The sequence below is a fragment of the Mesoplodon bidens genome, assembly GCF_964165515.1.
Source record: "Mesoplodon bidens genome assembly, chromosome: X".
In the NCBI taxonomy this organism is placed as follows: domain Eukaryota; kingdom Metazoa; phylum Chordata; class Mammalia; order Artiodactyla; family Ziphiidae; genus Mesoplodon; species Mesoplodon bidens.
Window position 1 is genome coordinate 130,764,685 of NC_138163.1, and position 23,287 is coordinate 130,787,971.

The window sequence follows — 23,287 nt, forward strand, 5'->3', positions numbered from 1 at the left end:
TAGAACAAGCCAAACATTGTAATCAACCTTGCTGTGATAAAAAATAAAAGTTAAATTAAGAAAACGAACAAGAAGTAGTGAGACGTAAACTTAAGGGGCTTTTTCCTGGCACATTCCATTCTAAATTACAACCTAGAACACCACTGCCATTGAGGCTCTGTTGCCCTAGTAACCGGATTTGGTAAAGGAGAACTGCTGCCACCTTGTGGCCGTCTCACACAACAGCAGCTTTAATCCCAGCCCTAATGGTCAGTTGATATTCAAAATAATTGCAGGCCTGTAAATCACACCTGCCCTGAAAACAAATCCTGGGGTCGTATATATCGACCAAAACATTCAAAAGTCGTCCACATTGCAAAACGACAGTTTCAAGAGGCATATTTAGTGCACGTTTGTCTTCTGTTTCTTTTTTGTGGTTGTTAAAAAAAAAAAAAAAAAACGGGAAAGGAAAAAGGCTGAACATCAGGAATTAATAAAGCCATGCACATCCAGTGTACAAAAACGTTCACCTCACAGCCGTCAGAATGATCATCCGCAAAAACGTCTACAAAGAATAAATGCTGAAGGGGTTTTAGAGAACTGCGTACCCTTTAGCTGCTGGTGGGATGTAACCTGGTAACAGCCAGCGGTGAGAACAGAATGGAGGTGCGTTTAAGGGTAAAAATGGAGCTACCATGTGATCTGGTAGGCCCACTCATGGGCCTATCACCTGAGTAGACCAGAATCAAAAAGACGCAGGCTGACAATCCTGCACTGCAGCAACATGTACCAGAGCCAAGACCTGGAAGAAACCGAAATGTCCAACAAGAGGAAAACGCACCAGGAAGAAGTCGTCCATGTACACAATGGAATATTAGCCACGAAAAAGCATGGAACAGTGCCGTTGGCACCACCATAGAAGGATCTAGAGATAATCACCCAACTTGAAGTAAGAAAGAAACTGAAAGACAGACAGCCTATGGCATCACTTATAGGTGTTACCTAAACATTGACACCCATGAAACAATTTCCAACAGAAGGACACGCATAGATTCAGAAAACCAAATAATGTGTAACCAAATGGAAAGAGGTGTAAGGAATGTATGAATTAGGATATGGGGGTTAACAGACACGTACTAATACATATGAAATATATAATCACCACGTACCTATGGGATACGAAGAGAGGTCTACTCAACACTCTATAATAACATACACGGGAAAGGATCCAAAGAGGAATAGACAGATACATTGATAGGATGAACCAGACACTGTACACCTAGGAGAATCTGCATTCTTATCAAATTTGCTCTGATAATTAATAAAAATTAAATTTAAAAAACAAACAACAGTCTAGGAGATATAAGCTACGGGGGTCTGCGCTGGCACATTCCACTCTAAGTTGCAGCTTACTGACACGATTTCCAGGAAAGCTCTGTTGCCCAAAAACCCAGAGTTGGAAATGTAGAAACGCTGCCGCCTTGTGGCCGTTTCCCACAAGAGCGGCTTTAAACCCACAGCTAATGGTCACTTAACATTCACAAGGACTCAGGGCTGTAAAGGACACCTGCCGTCAAAAAATGTCCTGAGGCAGGGAATGGCCAAAACATTCAAAGCTGGCAAATTTTTCAAGGAGATAGTATGGAGGGGTAAGTTTTACTCACTCATTTTCAAGAAAGAAGAAAATGGATAAAAGCTCAACATCAGGAATTATTAGACTCATGCAAATCTACCCTCCAAAAAGGTTTCAACTCACACATGTCAACCACCATCAGCAAAAAGTCTACCAACAATAAATGCTGAAGGGGTTTTAGAGAACTGTGTACCCTCTAGCTGCTGGTGAGATGTGAAGTGGTAACAGCCAGTAATGAGAACAGAAAGGAGCTGCGTTTAAAAGTAAAAACTGAGCCACCATTCCATTCAGCAGGCCCGCCGCTGAGCCTCTCACCTGAGAAGTCCAGAGTCGAGAAGGCACAGGCTTCAGCAGCTGCACTGCAGGAACTGTCACAATAGCCAAGACACGGAAGCAACCAAAATGTCCATCAGCAGGTGAAGGGATAAAGAAGAAGCGGTCCATGTACACAGTGGAATATTAGCCATGGAAAACAATGAAACACTGCTCTTTGGGGCACCACAGATGAGCCTAGAGATAATCACAGAACATGAGGTAAGTCGGAAAGCAAAAGACATATCCTATGATATCACTTATAGGCATTATCTAACAACTGACACAAATGAACATATTTCCACAGAGAGAGACACTCACAGACTTAGAAAACAAACTATGCTTATCTAAAAGGAAAGGCGGGGGGAATGGAAAAATTAAGATTAGGGTTACCATACGTGTACAAATACCTATTAAATACATATATCAAAAGACCGACCATATAGCAAGGGAGGTCTATGGGACACTCTGCAATAATTTACATGGGAAGTGGATCTGTACGTGAATATATATATATATATATATATATACACACACACACACACATATATATATATATATATATGTAATGTACAAATGAACCAGATTGTGTACACCTAGGACAAACAGTATTCTAATCATTACCCCGATTTAAAAAATTAAAACAACAAACAAGAAGTAACGTGACATAAACTTATGGGGGTTTTTCCTGGCACATTCCGTTGTAATTTACAACCTAGGAACAGGACTTCCAGAAAGGCTCTGCTGCCCTAGTAACCAGATTTGGGAATGGAGAAACGCTGCCGCCCTGTGGCCGTTTCCCACAACAGCAGCTTTAACCCCAGTTCTAATGGTCACTAAATATTCACACTCCTTGCAGGCCTGTCAATGCCACCTGCCCTCAAAAAAAAAAATCCTGGGTTTGAAAATCGACCAAAAAATTCAAAAGAGGGCAACCTTCCAAGAAGTCAATTTCAAGAGGTTTACTGTACTCACCGTTTTTTTCTGCTTTTGTTTAACAGAAATTACAAAAGTTGCGGGAGAAGCTGAACATTAGGAGTAATCAAAGGCATGCAAATCCAAATTACAAATACCTATCAGCTCACAACAGTCAGAATGGCCATCAGCAAGAATTCTGCAAACAATAAATGCTGAAGGGGTTGTGGAGAAACGCCTACCCTTGGTTCAACGTGGGACATGGTAAGAGCCAGTAATGAAAACACAAAGAGGTGCCTTGAAAAGGTAAATATTGAGCTACCATTCAATCAAGCATACCCACTGCTGGGCCTATCGCCTGCGAGTATGAGAATCAAAAAGTCACAGGCTGGGCTTCACTGGTGGCGCAGTGGTTGAGAGTCCGCCTGCCGATGCAGGGGACATGGGTTCGTGCCCCGGTCCGGGAAGATCCCACATGCCGCGGAGCGGCTGGTCCTGTGAGCTACGGCTGCTGGCCCTGTGCGTCCGGAGCCCGAGCTCCGCAATGGGAGAGGCCACGGCAGTGAGAGGCCCGCGTACCGCAAACGAAAAAACAAACTAACAACAACAACAAAAAGACACAGGCTGGCAATCCTGCACTCCGGCAATATTTTACCACAGCCAACACTTGGAAGCAACGAAAATGTCCATCAACAGAGGAATGCACGAAGAAGAAGTGGTCCATGTACACAACGGAATATGACTCCAATACAAAATATAAATTCATTTAAAAAAACAAACATAAGTAAGGAGACATCAGCTTTTGGGGGTTTATCCGGGCACATTCCACTCTAATTTATAACCGGAGAACACCACTGCCAGGAAGGTCTGTTTCCCTAGTTACCAGATTTGCAAAAGCAGAAATGCTGCCGCTCTCTGGCCGTTACCTGCAACAGCAGCTTCAAAACCTGTGCTGAGGGTCACTTCATATGCACCAGAACTGGAGGGCTGTAAATGAATCCTGCCTTCAAACTGTCTTGAGGGAGGTAATGGCCAAAACATCTCAAAATGTCACACATACTTCAAGAAAACAATTTGAAGAGGTAAGCTGTACGCACAGTTTGAAGAAAAGAAGGACATGCCAGAAAGCTCAATTTCAAGGGGTTATGAGACGCACGCAAATCCAACCACGAGGAGGTATCAGCTCACACTAGTCAGAATAAACATCAGCAAGAAAAAAGCTACAAACAATAAATGCCGAAGGTGTTGTGGAGAAGTGCATACCCTCAACTTCAAGTGGGATGTAACCTGGTAAGAGCCACTGATGTGAACAAAATGGAGGTGACTTTACGAGGTAAACATTTTGCTACCGTATGATCCAGCAGGCCCACTCCTGGGCCTATAAACTAAGAAGACAGAATTGGAAAGACACAGGCAGGCAAATGGGCATTGCCGCAGTTATTACAACAGCCAAGACATGGAAGCAACCAAAAAAGTCCATCGACAGATGAGTGGACAAAGAAAACTGGTGCACGTACAGACGCGATATTAGCCAAGGAAAAAAAGGACACCATGCCACGTGCAGCACCGCAGATGAGTCTAGAGTTAATCACGCGACTTGTAGGAAGTCAGAAAGAGAAAGACACATATCGTATGATGTCACTTATAGGTGTTACTTAAAAATTGATACCAGTGAAGGTATTTCCACAGAGAAGGGCAATCACAGATTCATTAAACAAACTTATGGATCACCGATGGAAAGGCGTGAGGATTGGATACATTAGGATATTGGGGTTAACAGACATATACAAACACGGGTGAAATAAATATATAATCACCAAAGACCTACGGAATACCAGGAGAAGACTACTCAACATTCTGTCATAACGTACACGGGACGAGGATCCCAGGAAGAAGAGACATATGTGTATGTGTAAAAGAACCACGTCTTGCACACCTAGAACAAGCCAAACATTGTAATCAACCTTGCTGTGATAAAAAATAAAAGTTAAATTAAGAAAACGAACAAGAAGTAGTGAGACGTAAACTTAAGGGGCTTTTTCCTGGCACATTCCATTCTAAATTACAACCTAGAACACCACTGCCATTGAGGCTCTGTTGCCCTAGTAACCGGATTTGGTAAAGGAGAACTGCTGCCACCTTGTGGCCGTCTCACACAACAGCAGCTTTAATCCCAGCCCTAATGGTCAGTTGATATTCAAAATAATTGCAGGCCTGTAAATCACACCTGCCCTGAAAACAAATCCTGGCGTCGTATATATCGACCAAAACATTCAAAAGTCGTCCACATTGCAAAACGACAGTTTCAAGAGGCATATTTAGTGCACGTTTGTCTTCTGTTTCTTTTTTGTGGTTGTTAAAAAAAAAAAAAAAAAAACGGGAAAGGAAAAAGGCTGAACATCAGGAATTAATAAAGCCATGCACATCCAGTGTACAAAAACGTTCACCTCACAGCCGTCAGAATGATCATCCGCAAAAACGTCTACAAAGAATAAATGCTGAAGGGGTTTTAGAGAACTGCGTACCCTTTAGCTGCTGGTGGGATGTAACCTGGTAACAGCCAGCGGTGAGAACAGAATGGAGGTGCGTTTAAGGGTAAAAATGGAGCTACCATGTGATCTGGTAGGCCCACTCATGGGCCTATCACCTGAGTAGACCAGAATCAAAAAGACGCAGGCTGACAATCCTGCACTGCAGCAACATGTACCAGAGCCAAGACCTGGAAGAAACCGAAATGTCCAACAAGAGGAAAACGCACCAGGAAGAAGTCGTCCATGTACACAATGGAATATTAGCCACGAAAAAGCATGGAACAGTGCCGTTGGCACCACCATAGAAGGATCTAGAGATAATCACCCAACTTGAAGTAAGAAAGAAACTGAAAGACAGACAGCCTATGGCATCACTTATAGGTGTTACCTAAACATTGACACCCATGAAACAATTTCCAACAGAAGGACACGCATAGATTCAGAAAACCAAATAATGTGTAACCAAATGGAAAGAGGTGTAAGGAATGTATGAATTAGGATATGGGGGTTAACAGACACGTACTAATACATATGAAATATATAATCACCACGTACCTATGGGATACGAAGAGAGGTCTACTCAACACTCTATAATAACATACACGGGAAAGGATCCAAAGAGGAATAGACAGATACATTGATAGGATGAACCAGACACTGTACACCTAGGAGAATCTGCATTCTTATCAAATTTGCTCTGATAATTAATAAAAATTAAATTTAAAAAACAAACAACAATCTAGGAGATATAAGCTACGGGGGTCTGCGCTGGCACATTCCACTCTAAGTTGCAGCTTACTGACACGATTTCCAGGAAAGCTCTGTTGCCCAAAAACCCAGAGTTGGAAATGTAGAAACGCTGCCGCCTTGTGGCCGTTTCCCACAAGAGCGGCTTTAAACCCACAGCTAATGGTCACTTAACATTCACAAGGACTCAGGGCTGTAAAGGACACCTGCCGTCAAAAAATGTCCTGAGGCAGGGAATGGCCAAAACATTCAAAGCTGGCAAATTTTTCAAGGAGATAGTATGGAGGGGTAAGTTTTACTCACTCATTTTCAAGAAAGAAGAAAATGGATAAAAGCTCAACATCAGGAATTATTAGACTCATGCAAATCTACCCTCCAAAAAGGTTTCAACTCACACATGTCAACCACCATCAGCAAAAAGTCTACCAACAATAAATGCTGAAGGGGTTTTAGAGAACTGTGTACCCTCTAGCTGCTGGTGAGATGTGAAGTGGTAACAGCCAGTAATGAGAACAGAAAGGAGCTGCGTTTAAAAGTAAAAACTGAGCCACCATTCCATTCAGCAGGCCCGCCGCTGAGCCTCTCACCTGAGAAGTCCAGAGTCGAGAAGGCACAGGCTTCAGCAGCTGCACTGCAGGAACTGTCACAATAGCCAAGACACGGAAGCAACCAAAATGTCCATCAGCAGATGAAGGGATAAAGAAGAAGCGGTCCATGTACACAGTGGAATATTAGCCATGGAAAACAATGAAACACTGCTCTTTGGGGCACCACAGATGAGCCTAGAGATAATCACAGAACATGAGGTAAGTCGGAAAGCAAAAGACATATCCTATGATATCACTTATAGGCATTATCTAACAACTGACACAAATGAACATATTTCCACAGAGAGAGACACTCACAGACTTAGAAAACAAACTATGCTTATCTAAAAGGAAAGGCGGGGGGAATGGAAAAATTAAGATTAGGGTTACCATACGTGTACAAATACCTATTAAATACATATATCAAAAGACCGACCATATAGCAAGGGAGGTCTATGGGACACTCTGCAATAATTTACATGGGAAGTGGATCTGTACGTGAATATATATATATATATATATATATACACACACACACACACACATATATATATATATATATGTAATGTACAAATGAACCAGATTGTGTACACCTAGGACAAACAGTATTCTAATCATTACCCCGATTTAAAAAATTAAAACAACAAACAAGAAGTAACGTGACATAAACTTATGGGGGTTTTTCCTGGCACATTCCGTTGTAATTTACAACCTAGGAACAGGACTTCCAGAAAGGCTCTGCTGCCCTAGTAACCAGATTTGGGAATGGAGAAACGCTGCCGCCCTGTGGCCGTTTCCCACAACAGCAGCTTTAACCCCAGTTCTAATGGTCACTAAATATTCACACTCCTTGCAGGCCTGTCAATGCCACCTGCCCTCAAAAAAAAAAATCCTGGGTTTGAAAATCGACCAAAAAATTCAAAAGAGGGCAACCTTCCAAGAAGTCAATTTCAAGAGGTTTACTGTACTCACCGTTTTTTTCTGCTTTTGTTTAACAGAAATTACAAAAGTTGCGGGAGAAGCTGAACATTAGGAGTAATCAAAGGCATGCAAATCCAAATTACAAATACCTATCAGCTCACAACAGTCAGAATGGCCATCAGCAAGAATTCTGCAAACAATAAATGCTGAAGGGGTTGTGGAGAAACGCCTACCCTTGGTTCAACGTGGGACATGGTAAGAGCCAGTAATGAAAACACAAAGAGGTGCCTTGAAAAGGTAAATATTGAGCTACCATTCAATCAAGCATACCCACTGCTGGGCCTATCGCCTGCGAGTATGAGAATCAAAAAGTCACAGGCTGGGCTTCACTGGTGGCGCAGTGGTTGAGAGTCCGCCTGCCGATGCAGGGGACATGGGTTCGTGCCCCGGTCCGGGAAGATCCCACATGCCGCGGAGCGGCTGGTCCTGTGAGCTACGGCTGCTGGCCCTGTGCGTCCGGAGCCCGAGCTCCGCAATGGGAGAGGCCACGGCAGTGAGAGGCCCGCGTACCGCAAACGAAAAAACAAACTAACAACAACAACAAAAAGACACAGGCTGGCAATCCTGCACTCCGGCAATATTTTACCACAGCCAACACTTGGAAGCAACGAAAATGTCCATCAACAGAGGAATGCACGAAGAAGAAGTGGTCCATGTACACAACGGAATATGACTCCAATACAAAATATAAATTCATTTAAAAAAACAAACATAAGTAAGGAGACATCAGCTTTTGGGGGTTTATCCGGGCACATTCCACTCTAATTTATAACCGGAGAACACCACTGCCAGGAAGGTCTGTTTCCCTAGTTACCAGATTTGCAAAAGCAGAAATGCTGCCGCTCTCTGGCCGTTACCTGCAACAGCAGCTTCAAAACCTGTGCTGAGGGTCACTTCATATGCACCAGAACTGGAGGGCTGTAAATGAATCCTGCCTTCAAACTGTCTTGAGGGAGGTAATGGCCAAAACATCTCAAAATGTCACACATACTTCAAGAAAACAATTTGAAGAGGTAAGCTGTACGCACAGTTTGAAGAAAAGAAGGACATGCCAGAAAGCTCAATTTCAAGGGGTTATGAGACGCACGCAAATCCAACCACAAGGAGGTATCAGCTCACACTAGTCAGAATAAACATCAGCAAGAAAAAAGCTACAAACAATAAATGCCGAAGGTGTTGTGGAGAAGTGCATACCCTCAACTTCAAGTGGGATGTAACCTGGTAAGAGCCACTGATGTGAACAAAATGGAGGTGACTTTACGAGGTAAACATTTTGCTACCGTATGATCCAGCAGGCCCACTCCTGGGCCTATAAACTAAGAAGACAGAATTGGAAAGACACAGGCAGGCAAATGGGCATTGCCGCAGTTATTACAACAGCCAAGACATGGAAGCAACCAAAAAAGTCCATCGACAGATGAGTGGACAAAGAAAACTGGTGCACGTACAGACGCGATATTAGCCAAGGAAAAAAAGGACACCATGCCACGTGCAGCACCGCAGATGAGTCTAGAGTTAATCACGCGACTTGTAGGAAGTCAGAAAGAGAAAGACACATATCGTATGATGTCACTTATAGGTGTTACTTAAAAATTGATACCAGTGAAGGTATTTCCACAGAGAAGGGCAATCACAGATTCATTAAACAAACTTATGGATCACCGATGGAAAGGCGTGAGGATTGGATACATTAGGATATTGGGGTTAACAGACATATACAAACACGGGTGAAATAAATATATAATCACCAAAGACCTACGGAATACCAGGAGAAGACTACTCAACATTCTGTCATAACGTACACGGGACGAGGATCCCAGGAAGAATAGACATATGTGTATGTGTAAAAGAACCACGTCTTGCACACCTAGAACAAGCCAAACATTGTAATCAACCTTGCTGTGATAAAAAATAAAAGTTAAATTAAGAAAACGAACAAGAAGTAGTGAGACGTAAACTTAAGGGGCTTTTTCCTGGCACATTCCATTCTAAATTACAACCTAGAACACCACTGCCATTGAGGCTCTGTTGCCCTAGTAACCGGATTTGGTAAAGGAGAACTGCTGCCACCTTGTGGCCGTCTCACACAACAGCAGCTTTAATCCCAGCCCTAATGGTCAGTTGATATTCAAAATAATTGCAGGCCTGTAAATCACACCTGCCCTGAAAACAAATCCTGGCGTCGTATATATCGACCAAAACATTCAAAAGTCGTCCACATTGCAAAACGACAGTTTCAAGAGGCATATTTAGTGCACGTTTGTCTTCTGTTTCTTTTTTGTGGTTGTTAAAAAAAAAAAAAAAAAAAACGGGAAAGGAAAAAGGCTGAACATCAGGAATTAATAAAGCCATGCACATCCAGTGTACAAAAACGTTCACCTCACAGCCGTCAGAATGATCATCCGCAAAAACGTCTACAAAGAATAAATGCTGAAGGGGTTTTAGAGAACTGCGTACCCTTTAGCTGCTGGTGGGATGTAACCTGGTAACAGCCAGCGGTGAGAACAGAATGGAGGTGCGTTTAAGGGTAAAAATGGAGCTACCATGTGATCTGGTAGGCCCACTCATGGGCCTATCACCTGAGTAGACCAGAATCAAAAAGACGCAGGCTGACAATCCTGCACTGCAGCAACATGTACCAGAGCCAAGACCTGGAAGAAACCGAAATGTCCAACAAGAGGAAAACGCACCAGGAAGAAGTCGTCCATGTACACAATGGAATATTAGCCACGAAAAAGCATGGAACAGTGCCGTTGGCACCACCATAGAAGGATCTAGAGATAATCACCCAACTTGAAGTAAGAAAGAAACTGAAAGACAGACAGCCTATGGCATCACTTATAGGTGTTACCTAAACATTGACACCCATGAAACAATTTCCAACAGAAGGACACGCATAGATTCAGAAAACCAAATAATGTGTAACCAAATGGAAAGAGGTGTAAGGAATGTATGAATTAGGATATGGGGGTTAACAGACACGTACTAATACATATGAAATATATAATCACCACGTACCTATGGGATACGAAGAGAGGTCTACTCAACACTCTATAATAACATACACGGGAAAGGATCCAAAGAGGAATAGACAGATACATTGATAGGATGAACCAGACACTGTACACCTAGGAGAATCTGCATTCTTATCAAATTTGCTCTGATAATTAATAAAAATTAAATTTAAAAAACAAACAACAGTCTAGGAGATATAAGCTACGGGGGTCTGCGCTGGCACATTCCACTCTAAGTTGCAGCTTACTGACACGATTTCCAGGAAAGCTCTGTTGCCCAAAAACCCAGAGTTGGAAATGTAGAAACGCTGCCGCCTTGTGGCCGTTTCCCACAAGAGCGGCTTTAAACCCACAGCTAATGGTCACTTAACATTCACAAGGACTCAGGGCTGTAAAGGACACCTGCCGTCAAAAAATGTCCTGAGGCAGGGAATGGCCAAAACATTCAAAGCTGGCAAATTTTTCAAGGAGATAGTATGGAGGGGTAAGTTTTACTCACTCATTTTCAAGAAAGAAGAAAATGGATAAAAGCTCAACATCAGGAATTATTAGACTCATGCAAATCTACCCTCCAAAAAGGTTTCAACTCACACATGTCAACCACCATCAGCAAAAAGTCTACCAACAATAAATGCTGAAGGGGTTTTAGAGAACTGTGTACCCTCTAGCTGCTGGTGAGATGTGAAGTGGTAACAGCCAGTAATGAGAACAGAAAGGAGCTGCGTTTAAAAGTAAAAACTGAGCCACCATTCCATTCAGCAGGCCCGCCGCTGAGCCTCTCACCTGAGAAGTCCAGAGTCGAGAAGGCACAGGCTTCAGCAGCTGCACTGCAGGAACTGTCACAATAGCCAAGACACGGAAGCAACCAAAATGTCCATCAGCAGGTGAAGGGATAAAGAAGAAGCGGTCCATGTACACAGTGGAATATTAGCCATGGAAAACAATGAAACACTGCTCTTTGGGGCACCACAGATGAGCCTAGAGATAATCACAGAACATGAGGTAAGTCGGAAAGCAAAAGACATATCCTATGATATCACTTATAGGCATTATCTAACAACTGACACAAATGAACATATTTCCACAGAGAGAGACACTCACAGACTTAGAAAACAAACTATGCTTATCTAAAAGGAAAGGCGGGGGGAATGGAAAAATTAAGATTAGGGTTACCATACGTGTACAAATACCTATTAAATACATATATCAAAAGACCGACCATATAGCAAGGGAGGTCTATGGGACACTCTGCAATAATTTACATGGGAAGTGGATCTGTACGTGAATATATATATATATATATATATATACACACACACACACACACACATATATATATATATATGTAATGTACAAATGAACCAGATTGTGTACACCTAGGACAAACAGTATTCTAATCATTACCCCGATTTAAAAAATTAAAACAACAAACAAGAAGTAACGTGACATAAACTTATGGGGGTTTTTCCTGGCACATTCCGTTGTAATTTACAACCTAGGAACAGGACTTCCAGAAAGGCTCTGCTGCCCTAGTAACCAGATTTGGGAATGGAGAAACGCTGCCGCCCTGTGGCCGTTTCCCACAACAGCAGCTTTAACCCCAGTTCTAATGGTCACTAAATATTCACACTCCTTGCAGGCCTGTCAATGCCACCTGCCCTCAAAAAAAAAAATCCTGGGTTTGAAAATCGACCAAAAAATTCAAAAGAGGGCAACCTTCCAAGAAGTCAATTTCAAGAGGTTTACTGTACTCACCGTTTTTTTCTGCTTTTGTTTAACAGAAATTACAAAAGTTGCGGGAGAAGCTGAACATTAGGAGTAATCAAAGGCATGCAAATCCAAATTACAAATACCTATCAGCTCACAACAGTCAGAATGGCCATCAGCAAGAATTCTGCAAACAATAAATGCTGAAGGGGTTGTGGAGAAACGCCTACCCTTGGTTCAACGTGGGACATGGTAAGAGCCAGTAATGAAAACACAAAGAGGTGCCTTGAAAAGGTAAATATTGAGCTACCATTCAATCAAGCATACCCACTGCTGGGCCTATCGCCTGCGAGTATGAGAATCAAAAAGTCACAGGCTGGGCTTCACTGGTGGCGCAGTGGTTGAGAGTCCGCCTGCCGATGCAGGGGACATGGGTTCGTGCCCCGGTCCGGGAAGATCCCACATGCCGCGGAGCGGCTGGTCCTGTGAGCTACGGCTGCTGGCCCTGTGCGTCCGGAGCCCGAGCTCCGCAATGGGAGAGGCCACGGCAGTGAGAGGCCCGCGTACCGCAAACGAAAAAACAAACTAACAACAACAACAAAAAGACACAGGCTGGCAATCCTGCACTCCGGCAATATTTTACCACAGCCAACACTTGGAAGCAACGAAAATGTCCATCAACAGAGGAATGCACGAAGAAGAAGTGGTCCATGTACACAACGGAATATGACTCCAATACAAAATATAAATTCATTTAAAAAAACAAACATAAGTAAGGAGACATCAGCTTTTGGGGGTTTATCCGGGCACATTCCACTCTAATTTATAACCGGAGAACACCACTGCCAGGAAGGTCTGTTTCCCTAGTTACCAGATTTGCAAAAGCAGAAATGCTGCCGCTCTCTGGCCGTTACCTGCAACAGCAGCTTCAAAACCTGTGCTGAGGGTCACTTCATATGCACCAGAACTGGAGGGCTGTAAATGAATCCTGCCTTCAAACTGTCTTGAGGGAGGTAATGGCCAAAACATCTCAAAATGTCACACATACTTCAAGAAAACAATTTGAAGAGGTAAGCTGTACGCACAGTTTGAAGAAAAGAAGGACATGCCAGAAAGCTCAATTTCAAGGGGTTATGAGACGCACGCAAATCCAACCACGAGGAGGTATCAGCTCACACTAGTCAGAATAAACATCAGCAAGAAAAAAGCTACAAACAATAAATGCCGAAGGTGTTGTGGAGAAGTGCATACCCTCAACTTCAAGTGGGATGTAACCTGGTAAGAGCCACTGATGTGAACAAAATGGAGGTGACTTTACGAGGTAAACATTTTGCTACCGTATGATCCAGCAGGCCCACTCCTGGGCCTATAAACTAAGAAGACAGAATTGGAAAGACACAGGCAGGCAAATGGGCATTGCCGCAGTTATTACAACAGCCAAGACATGGAAGCAACCAAAAAAGTCCATCGACAGATGAGTGGACAAAGAAAACTGGTGCACGTACAGACGCGATATTAGCCAAGGAAAAAAAGGACACCATGCCACGTGCAGCACCGCAGATGAGTCTAGAGTTAATCACGCGACTTGTAGGAAGTCAGAAAGAGAAAGACACATATCGTATGATGTCACTTATAGGTGTTACTTAAAAATTGATACCAGTGAAGGTATTTCCACAGAGAAGGGCAATCACAGATTCATTAAACAAACTTATGGATCACCGATGGAAAGGCGTGAGGATTGGATACATTAGGATATTGGGGTTAACAGACATATACAAACACGGGTGAAATAAATATATAATCACCAAAGACCTACGGAATACCAGGAGAAGACTACTCAACATTCTGTCATAACGTACACGGGACGAGGATCCCAGGAAGAAGAGACATATGTGTATGTGTAAAAGAACCACGTCTTGCACACCTAGAACAAGCCAAACATTGTAATCAACCTTGCTGTGATAAAAAATAAAAGTTAAATTAAGAAAACGAACAAGAAGTAGTGAGACGTAAACTTAAGGGGCTTTTTCCTGGCACATTCCATTCTAAATTACAACCTAGAACACCACTGCCATTGAGGCTCTGTTGCCCTAGTAACCGGATTTGGTAAAGGAGAACTGCTGCCACCTTGTGGCCGTCTCACACAACAGCAGCTTTAATCCCAGCCCTAATGGTCAGTTGATATTCAAAATAATTGCAGGCCTGTAAATCACACCTGCCCTGAAAACAAATCCTGGCGTCGTATATATCGACCAAAACATTCAAAAGTCGTCCACATTGCAAAACGACAGTTTCAAGAGGCATATTTAGTGCACGTTTGTCTTCTGTTTCTTTTTTGTGGTTGTTAAAAAAAAAAAAAAAAAACGGGAAAGGAAAAAGGCTGAACATCAGGAATTAATAAAGCCATGCACATCCAGTGTACAAAAACGTTCACCTCACAGCCGTCAGAATGATCATCCGCAAAAACGTCTACAAAGAATAAATGCTGAAGGGGTTTTAGAGAACTGCGTACCCTTTAGCTGCTGGTGGGATGTAACCTGGTAACAGCCAGCGGTGAGAACAGAATGGAGGTGCGTTTAAGGGTAAAAATGGAGCTACCATGTGATCTGGTAGGCCCACTCATGGGCCTATCACCTGAGTAGACCAGAATCAAAAAGACGCAGGCTGACAATCCTGCACTGCAGCAACATGTACCAGAGCCAAGACCTGGAAGAAACCGAAATGTCCAACAAGAGGAAAACGCACCAGGAAGAAGTCGTCCATGTACACAATGGAATATTAGCCACGAAAAAGCATGGAACAGTGCCGTTGGCACCACCATAGAAGGATCTAGAGATAATCACCCAACTTGAAGTAAGAAAGAAACTGAAAGACAGACAGCCTATGGCATCACTTATAGGTGTTACCTAAACATTGACACCCATGAAACAATTTCCAACAGAAGGACACGCATAGATTCAGAAAACCAAATAATGTGTAACCAAATGGAAAGAGGTGTAAGGAATGTATGAATTAGGATATGGGGGTTAACAGACACGTACTAATACATATGAAATATATAATCACCACGTACCTATGGGATACGAAGAGAGGTCTACTCAACACTCTATAATAACATACACGGGAAAGGATCCAAAGAGGAATAGACAGATACATTGATAGGATGAACCAGACACTGTACACCTAGGAGAATCTGCATTCTTATCAAATTTGCTCTGATAATTAATAAAAATTAAATTTAAAAAACAAACAACAGTCTAGGAGATATAAGCTACGGGGGTCTGCGCTGGCACATTCCACTCTAAGTTGCAGCTTACTGACACGATTTCCAGGAAAGCTCTGTTGCCCAAAAACCCAGAGTTGGAAATGTAGAAACGCTGCCGCCTTGTGGCCGTTTCCCACAAGAGCGGCTTTAAACCCACAGCTAATGGTCACTTAACATTCACAAGGACTCAGGGCTGTAAAGGACACCTGCCGTCAAAAAATGTCCTGAGGCAGGGAATGGCCAAAACATTCAAAGCTGGCAAATTTTTCAAGGAGATAGTATGGAGGGGTAAGTTTTACTCACTCATTTTCAAGAAAGAAGAAAATGGATAAAAGCTCAACATCAGGAATTATTAGACTCATGCAAATCTACCCTCCAAAAAGGTTTCAACTCACACATGTCAACCACCATCAGCAAAAAGTCTACCAACAATAAATGCTGAAGGGGTTTTAGAGAACTGTGTACCCTCTAGCTGCTGGTGAGATGTGAAGTGGTAACAGCCAGTAATGAGAACAGAAAGGAGCTGCGTTTAAAAGTAAAAACTGAGCCACCATTCCATTCAGCAGGCCCGCCGCTGAGCCTCTCACCTGAGAAGTCCAGAGTCGAGAAGGCACAGGCTTCAGCAGCTGCACTGCAGGAACTGTCACAATAGCCAAGACACGGAAGCAACCAAAATGTCCATCAGCAGATGAAGGGATAAAGAAGAAGCGGTCCATGTACACAGTGGAATATTAGCCATGGAAAACAATGAAACACTGCTCTTTGGGGCACCACAGATGAGCCTAGAGATAATCACAGAACATGAGGTAAGTCGGAAAGCAAAAGACATATCCTATGATATCACTTATAGGCATTATCTAACAACTGACACAAATGAACATATTTCCACAGAGAGAGACACTCACAGACTTAGAAAACAAACTATGCTTATCTAAAAGGAAAGGCGGGGGGAATGGAAAAATTAAGATTAGGGTTACCATACGTGTACAAATACCTATTAAATACATATATCAAAAGACCGACCATATAGCAAGGGAGGTCTATGGGACACTCTGCAATAATTTACATGGGAAGTGGATCTGTACGTGAATATATATATATATATATATACACACACACACACACACATATATATATATATATATGTAATGTACAAATGAACCAGATTGTGTACACCTAGGACAAACAGTATTCTAATCATTACCCCGATTTAAAAAATTAAAACAACAAACAAGAAGTAACGTGACATAAACTTATGGGGGTTTTTCCTGGCACATTCCGTTGTAATTTACAACCTAGGAACAGGACTTCCAGAAAGGCTCTGCTGCCCTAGTAACCAGATTTGGGAATGGAGAAACGCTGCCGCCCTGTGGCCGTTTCCCACAACAGCAGCTTTAACCCCAGTTCTAATGGTCACTAAATATTCACACTCCTTGCAGGCCTGTCAATGCCACCTGCCCTCAAAAAAAAAAATCCTGGGTTTGAAAATCGACCAAAAAATTCAAAAGAGGGCAACCTTCCAAGAAGTCAATTTCAAGAGGTTTACTGTACTCACCGTTTTTTTCTGCTTTTGTTTAACAGAAATTACAAAAGTTGCGGGAGAAGCTGAACATTAGGAGTAATCAAAGGCATGCAAATCCAAATTACAAATACCTATCAGCTCACAACAGTCAGAATGGCCATCAGCAAGAATTCTGCAAACAATAAATGCTGAAGGGGTTGTGGAGAAACGCCTACCCTTGGTTCAACGTGGGACATGGTAAGAGCCAGTAATGAAAACACAAAGAGGTGCCTTGAAAAGGTAAATATTGAGCTACCATTCAATCAAGCATACCCACTGCTGGGCCTATCGCCTGCGAGTATGAGAATCAAAAAGTCACAGGCTGGGCTTCACTGGTGGCGCAGTGGTTGAGAGTCCGCCTGCCGATGCAGGGGACATGGGTTCGTGCCCCGGTCCGGGAAGATCCCACATGCCGCGGAGCGGCTGGTCCTGTGAGCTACGGCTGCTGGCCCTGTGCGTCCGGAGCCCGAGCTCCGCAATGGGAGAGGCCACGGCAGTGAGAGGCCCGCGTACCGCAAACGAAAAAACAAACTAACAACAACAACAAAAAGACACAGGCTGGCAATCCTGCACTCCGGCAATATTTTACCACAGCCAACACTTGGAAGCAACGAAAATGTCCATCAACAGAGGAATGCACGAAGAAGAAGTGGTCCATGTACACAACGGAATATGACTCCAATACAAAATATAAATTCATTTAAAAAAACAAACATAAGTAAGGAGACATCAGCTTTTGGGGGTTTATCCGGGCACATTCCACTCTAATTTATAACCGGAGAACACCACTGCCAGGAAGGTCTGTTTCCCTAGTTACCAGATTTGCAAAAGCAGAAATGCTGCCGCTCTCTGGCCGTTACCTGCAACAGCAGCTTCAAAACCTGTGCTGAGGGTCACTTCATATGCACCAGAACTGGAGGGCTGTAAATGAATCCTGCCTTCAAACTGTCTTGAGGGAGGTAATGGCCAAAACATCTCAAAATGTCACACATACTTCAAGAAAACAATTTGAAGAGGTAAGCTGTACGCACAGTTTGAAGAAAAGAAGGACATGCCAGAAAGCTCAATTTCAAGGGGTTATGAGACGCACGCAAATCCAACCACAAGGAGGTATCAGCTCACACTAGTCAGAATAAACATCAGCAAGAAAAAAGCTACAAACAATAAATGCCGAAGGTGTTGTGGAGAAGTGCATACCCTCAACTTCAAGTGGGATGTAACCTGGTAAGAGCCACTGATGTGAACAAAATGGAGGTGACTTTACGAGGTAAACATTTTGCTACCGTATGATCCAGCAGGCCCACTCCTGGGCCTATAAACTAAGAAGACAGAATTGGAAAGACACAGGCAGGCAAATGGGCATTGCCGCAGTTATTACAACAGCCAAGACATGGAAGCAACCAAAAAAGTCCATCGACAGATGAGTGGACAAAGAAAACTGGTGCACGTACAGACGCGATATTAGCCAAGGAAAAAAAGGACACCATGCCACGTGCAGCACCGCAGATGAGTCTAGAGTTAATCACGCGACTTGTAGGAAGTCAGAAAGAGAAAGACACATATCGTATGATGTCACTTATAGGTGTTACTTAAAAATTGATACCAGTGAAGGTATTTCCACAGAGAAGGGCAATCACAGATTCATTAAACAAACTTATGGATCACCGATGGAAAGGCGTGAGGATTGGATACATTAGGATATTGGGGTTAACAGACATATACAAACACGGGTGAAATAAATATATAATCACCAAAGACCTACGGAATACCAGGAGAAGACTACTCAACATTCTGTCATAACGTACACGGGACGAGGATCCCAGGAAGAATAGACATATGTGTATGTGTAAAAGAACCACGTCTTGCACACCTAGAACAAGCCAAACATTGTAATCAACCTTGCTGTGATAAAAAATAAAAGTTAAATTAAGAAAACGAACAAGAAGTAGTGAGACGTAAACTTAAGGGGCTTTTTCCTGGCACATTCCATTCTAAATTACAACCTAGAACACCACTGCCATTGAGGCTCTGTTGCCCTAGTAACCGGATTTGGTAAAGGAGAACTGCTGCCACCTTGTGGCCGTCTCACACAACAGCAGCTTTAATCCCAGCCCTAATGGTCAGTTGATATTCAAAATAATTGCAGGCCTGTAAATCACACCTGCCCTGAAAACAAATCCTGGGGTCGTATATATCGACCAAAACATTCAAAAGTCGTCCACATTGCAAAACGACAGTTTCAAGAGGCATATTTAGTGCACGTTTGTCTTCTGTTTCTTTTTTGTGGTTGTTAAAAAAAAAAAAAAAAAACGGGAAAGGAAAAAGGCTGAACATCAGGAATTAATAAAGCCATGCACATCCAGTGTACAAAAACGTTCACCTCACAGCCGTCAGAATGATCATCCGCAAAAACGTCTACAAAGAATAAATGCTGAAGGGGTTTTAGAGAACTGCGTACCCTTTAGCTGCTGGTGGGATGTAACCTGGTAACAGCCAGCGGTGAGAACAGAATGGAGGTGCGTTTAAGGGTAAAAATGGAGCTACCATGTGATCTGGTAGGCCCACTCATGGGCCTATCACCTGAGTAGACCAGAATCAAAAAGACGCAGGCTGACAATCCTGCACTGCAGCAACATGTACCAGAGCCAAGACCTGGAAGAAACCGAAATGTCCAACAAGAGGAAAACGCACCAGGAAGAAGTCGTCCATGTACACAATGGAATATTAGCCACGAAAAAGCATGGAACAGTGCCGTTGGCACCACCATAGAAGGATCTAGAGATAATCACCCAACTTGAAGTAAGAAAGAAACTGAAAGACAGACAGCCTATGGCATCACTTATAGGTGTTACCTAAACATTGACACCCATGAAACAATTTCCAACAGAAGGACACGCATAGATTCAGAAAACCAAATAATGTGTAACCAAATGGAAAGAGGTGTAAGGAATGTATGAATTAGGATATGGGGGTTAACAGACACGTACTAATACATATGAAATATATAATCACCACGTACCTATGGGATACGAAGAGAGGTCTACTCAACACTCTATAATAACATACACGGGAAAGGATCCAAAGAGGAATAGACAGATACATTGATAGGATGAACCAGACACTGTACACCTAGGAGAATCTGCATTCTTATCAAATTTGCTCTGATAATTAATAAAAATTAAATTTAAAAAACAAACAACAGTCTAGGAGATATAAGCTACGGGGGTCTGCGCTGGCACATTCCACTCTAAGTTGCAGCTTACTGACACGATTTCCAGGAAAGCTCTGTTGCCCAAAAACCCAGAGTTGGAAATGTAGAAACGCTGCCGCCTTGTGGCCGTTTCCCACAAGAGCGGCTTTAAACCCACAGCTAATGGTCACTTAACATTCACAAGGACTCAGGGCTGTAAAGGACACCTGCCGTCAAAAAATGTCCTGAGGCAGGGAATGGCCAAAACATTCAAAGCTGGCAAATTTTTCAAGGAGATAGTATGGAGGGGTAAGTTTTACTCACTCATTTTCAAGAAAGAAGAAAATGGATAAAAGCTCAACATCAGGAATTATTAGACTCATGCAAATCTACCCTCCAAAAAGGTTTCAACTCACACATGTCAACCACCATCAGCAAAAAGTCTACCAACAATAAATGCTGAAGGGGTTTTAGAGAACTGTGTACCCTCTAGCTGCTGGTGAGATGTGAAGTGGTAACAGCCAGTAATGAGAACAGAAAGGAGCTGCGTTTAAAAGTAAAAACTGAGCCACCATTCCATTCAGCAGGCCCGCCGCTGAGCCTCTCACCTGAGAAGTCCAGAGTCGAGAAGGCACAGGCTTCAGCAGCTGCACTGCAGGAACTGTCACAATAGCCAAGACACGGAAGCAACCAAAATGTCCATCAGCAGGTGAAGGGATAAAGAAGAAGCGGTCCATGTACACAGTGGAATATTAGCCATGGAAAACAATGAAACACTGCTCTTTGGGGCACCACAGATGAGCCTAGAGATAATCACAGAACATGAGGTAAGTCGGAAAGCAAAAGACATATCCTATGATATCACTTATAGGCATTATCTAACAACTGACACAAATGAACATATTTCCACAGAGAGAGACACTCACAGACTTAGAAAACAAACTATGCTTATCTAAAAGGAAAGGCGGGGGGAATGGAAAAATTAAGATTAGGGTTACCATACGTGTACAAATACCTATTAAATACATATATCAAAAGACCGACCATATAGCAAGGGAGGTCTATGGGACACTCTGCAATAATTTACATGGGAAGTGGATCTGTACGTGAATATATATATATATATATATATATACACACACACACACACATATATATATATATATATGTAATGTACAAATGAACCAGATTGTGTACACCTAGGACAAACAGTATTCTAATCATTACCCCGATTTAAAAAATTAAAACAACAAACAAGAAGTAACGTGACATAAACTTATGGGGGTTTTTCCTGGCACATTCCGTTGTAATTTACAACCTAGGAACAGGACTTCCAGAAAGGCTCTGCTGCCCTAGTAACCAGATTTGGGAATGGAGAAACGCTGCCGCCCTGTGGCCGTTTCCCACAACAGCAGCTTTAACCCCAGTTCTAATGGTCACTAAATATTCACACTCCTTGCAGGCCTGTCAATGCCACCTGCCCTCAAAAAAAAAAATCCTGGGTTTGAAAATCGACCAAAAAATTCAAAAGAGGGCAACCTTCCAAGAAGTCAATTTCAAGAGGTTTACTGTACTCACCGTTTTTTTCTGCTTTTGTTTAACAGAAATTACAAAAGTTGCGGGAGAAGCTGAACATTAGGAGTAATCAAAGGCATGCAAATCCAAATTACAAATACCTATCAGCTCACAACAGTCAGAATGGCCATCAGCAAGAATTCTGCAAACAATAAATGCTGAAGGGGTTGTGGAGAAACGCCTACCCTTGGTTCAACGTGGGACATGGTAAGAGCCAGTAATGAAAACACAAAGAGGTGCCTTGAAAAGGTAAATATTGAGCTACCATTCAATCAAGCATACCCACTGCTGGGCCTATCGCCTGCGAGTATGAGAATCAAAAAGTCACAGGCTGGGCTTCACTGGTGGCGCAGTGGTTGAGAGTCCGCCTGCCGATGCAGGGGACATGGGTTCGTGCCCCGGTCCGGGAAGATCCCACATGCCGCGGAGCGGCTGGTCCTGTGAGCTACGGCTGCTGGCCCTGTGCGTCCGGAGCCCGAGCTCCGCAATGGGAGAGGCCACGGCAGTGAGAGGCCCGCGTACCGCAAACGAAAAAACAAACTAACAACAACAACAAAAAGACACAGGCTGGCAATCCTGCACTCCGGCAATATTTTACCACAGCCAACACTTGGAAGCAACGAAAATGTCCATCAACAGAGGAATGCACGAAGAAGAAGTGGTCCATGTACACAACGGAATATGACTCCAATACAAAATATAAATTCATTTAAAAAAACAAACATAAGTAAGGAGACATCAGCTTTTGGGGGTTTATCCGGGCACATTCCACTCTAATTTATAACCGGAGAACACCACTGCCAGGAAGGTCTGTTTCCCTAGTTACCAGATTTGCAAAAGCAGAAATGCTGCCGCTCTCTGGCCGTTACCTGCAACAGCAGCTTCAAAACCTGTGCTGAGGGTCACTTCATATGCACCAGAACTGGAGGGCTGTAAATGAATCCTGCCTTCAAACTGTCTTGAGGGAGGTAATGGCCAAAACATCTCAAAATGTCACACATACTTCAAGAAAACAATTTGAAGAGGTAAGCTGTACGCACAGTTTGAAGAAAAGAAGGACATGCCAGAAAGCTCAATTTCAAGGGGTTATGAGACGCACGCAAATCCAACCACGAGGAGGTATCAGCTCACACTAGTCAGAATAAACATCAGCAAGAAAAAAGCTACAAACAATAAATGCCGAAGGTGTTGTGGAGAAGTGCATACCCTCAACTTCAAGTGGGATGTAACCTGGTAAGAGCCACTGATGTGAACAAAATGGAGGTGACTTTACGAGGTAAACATTTTGCT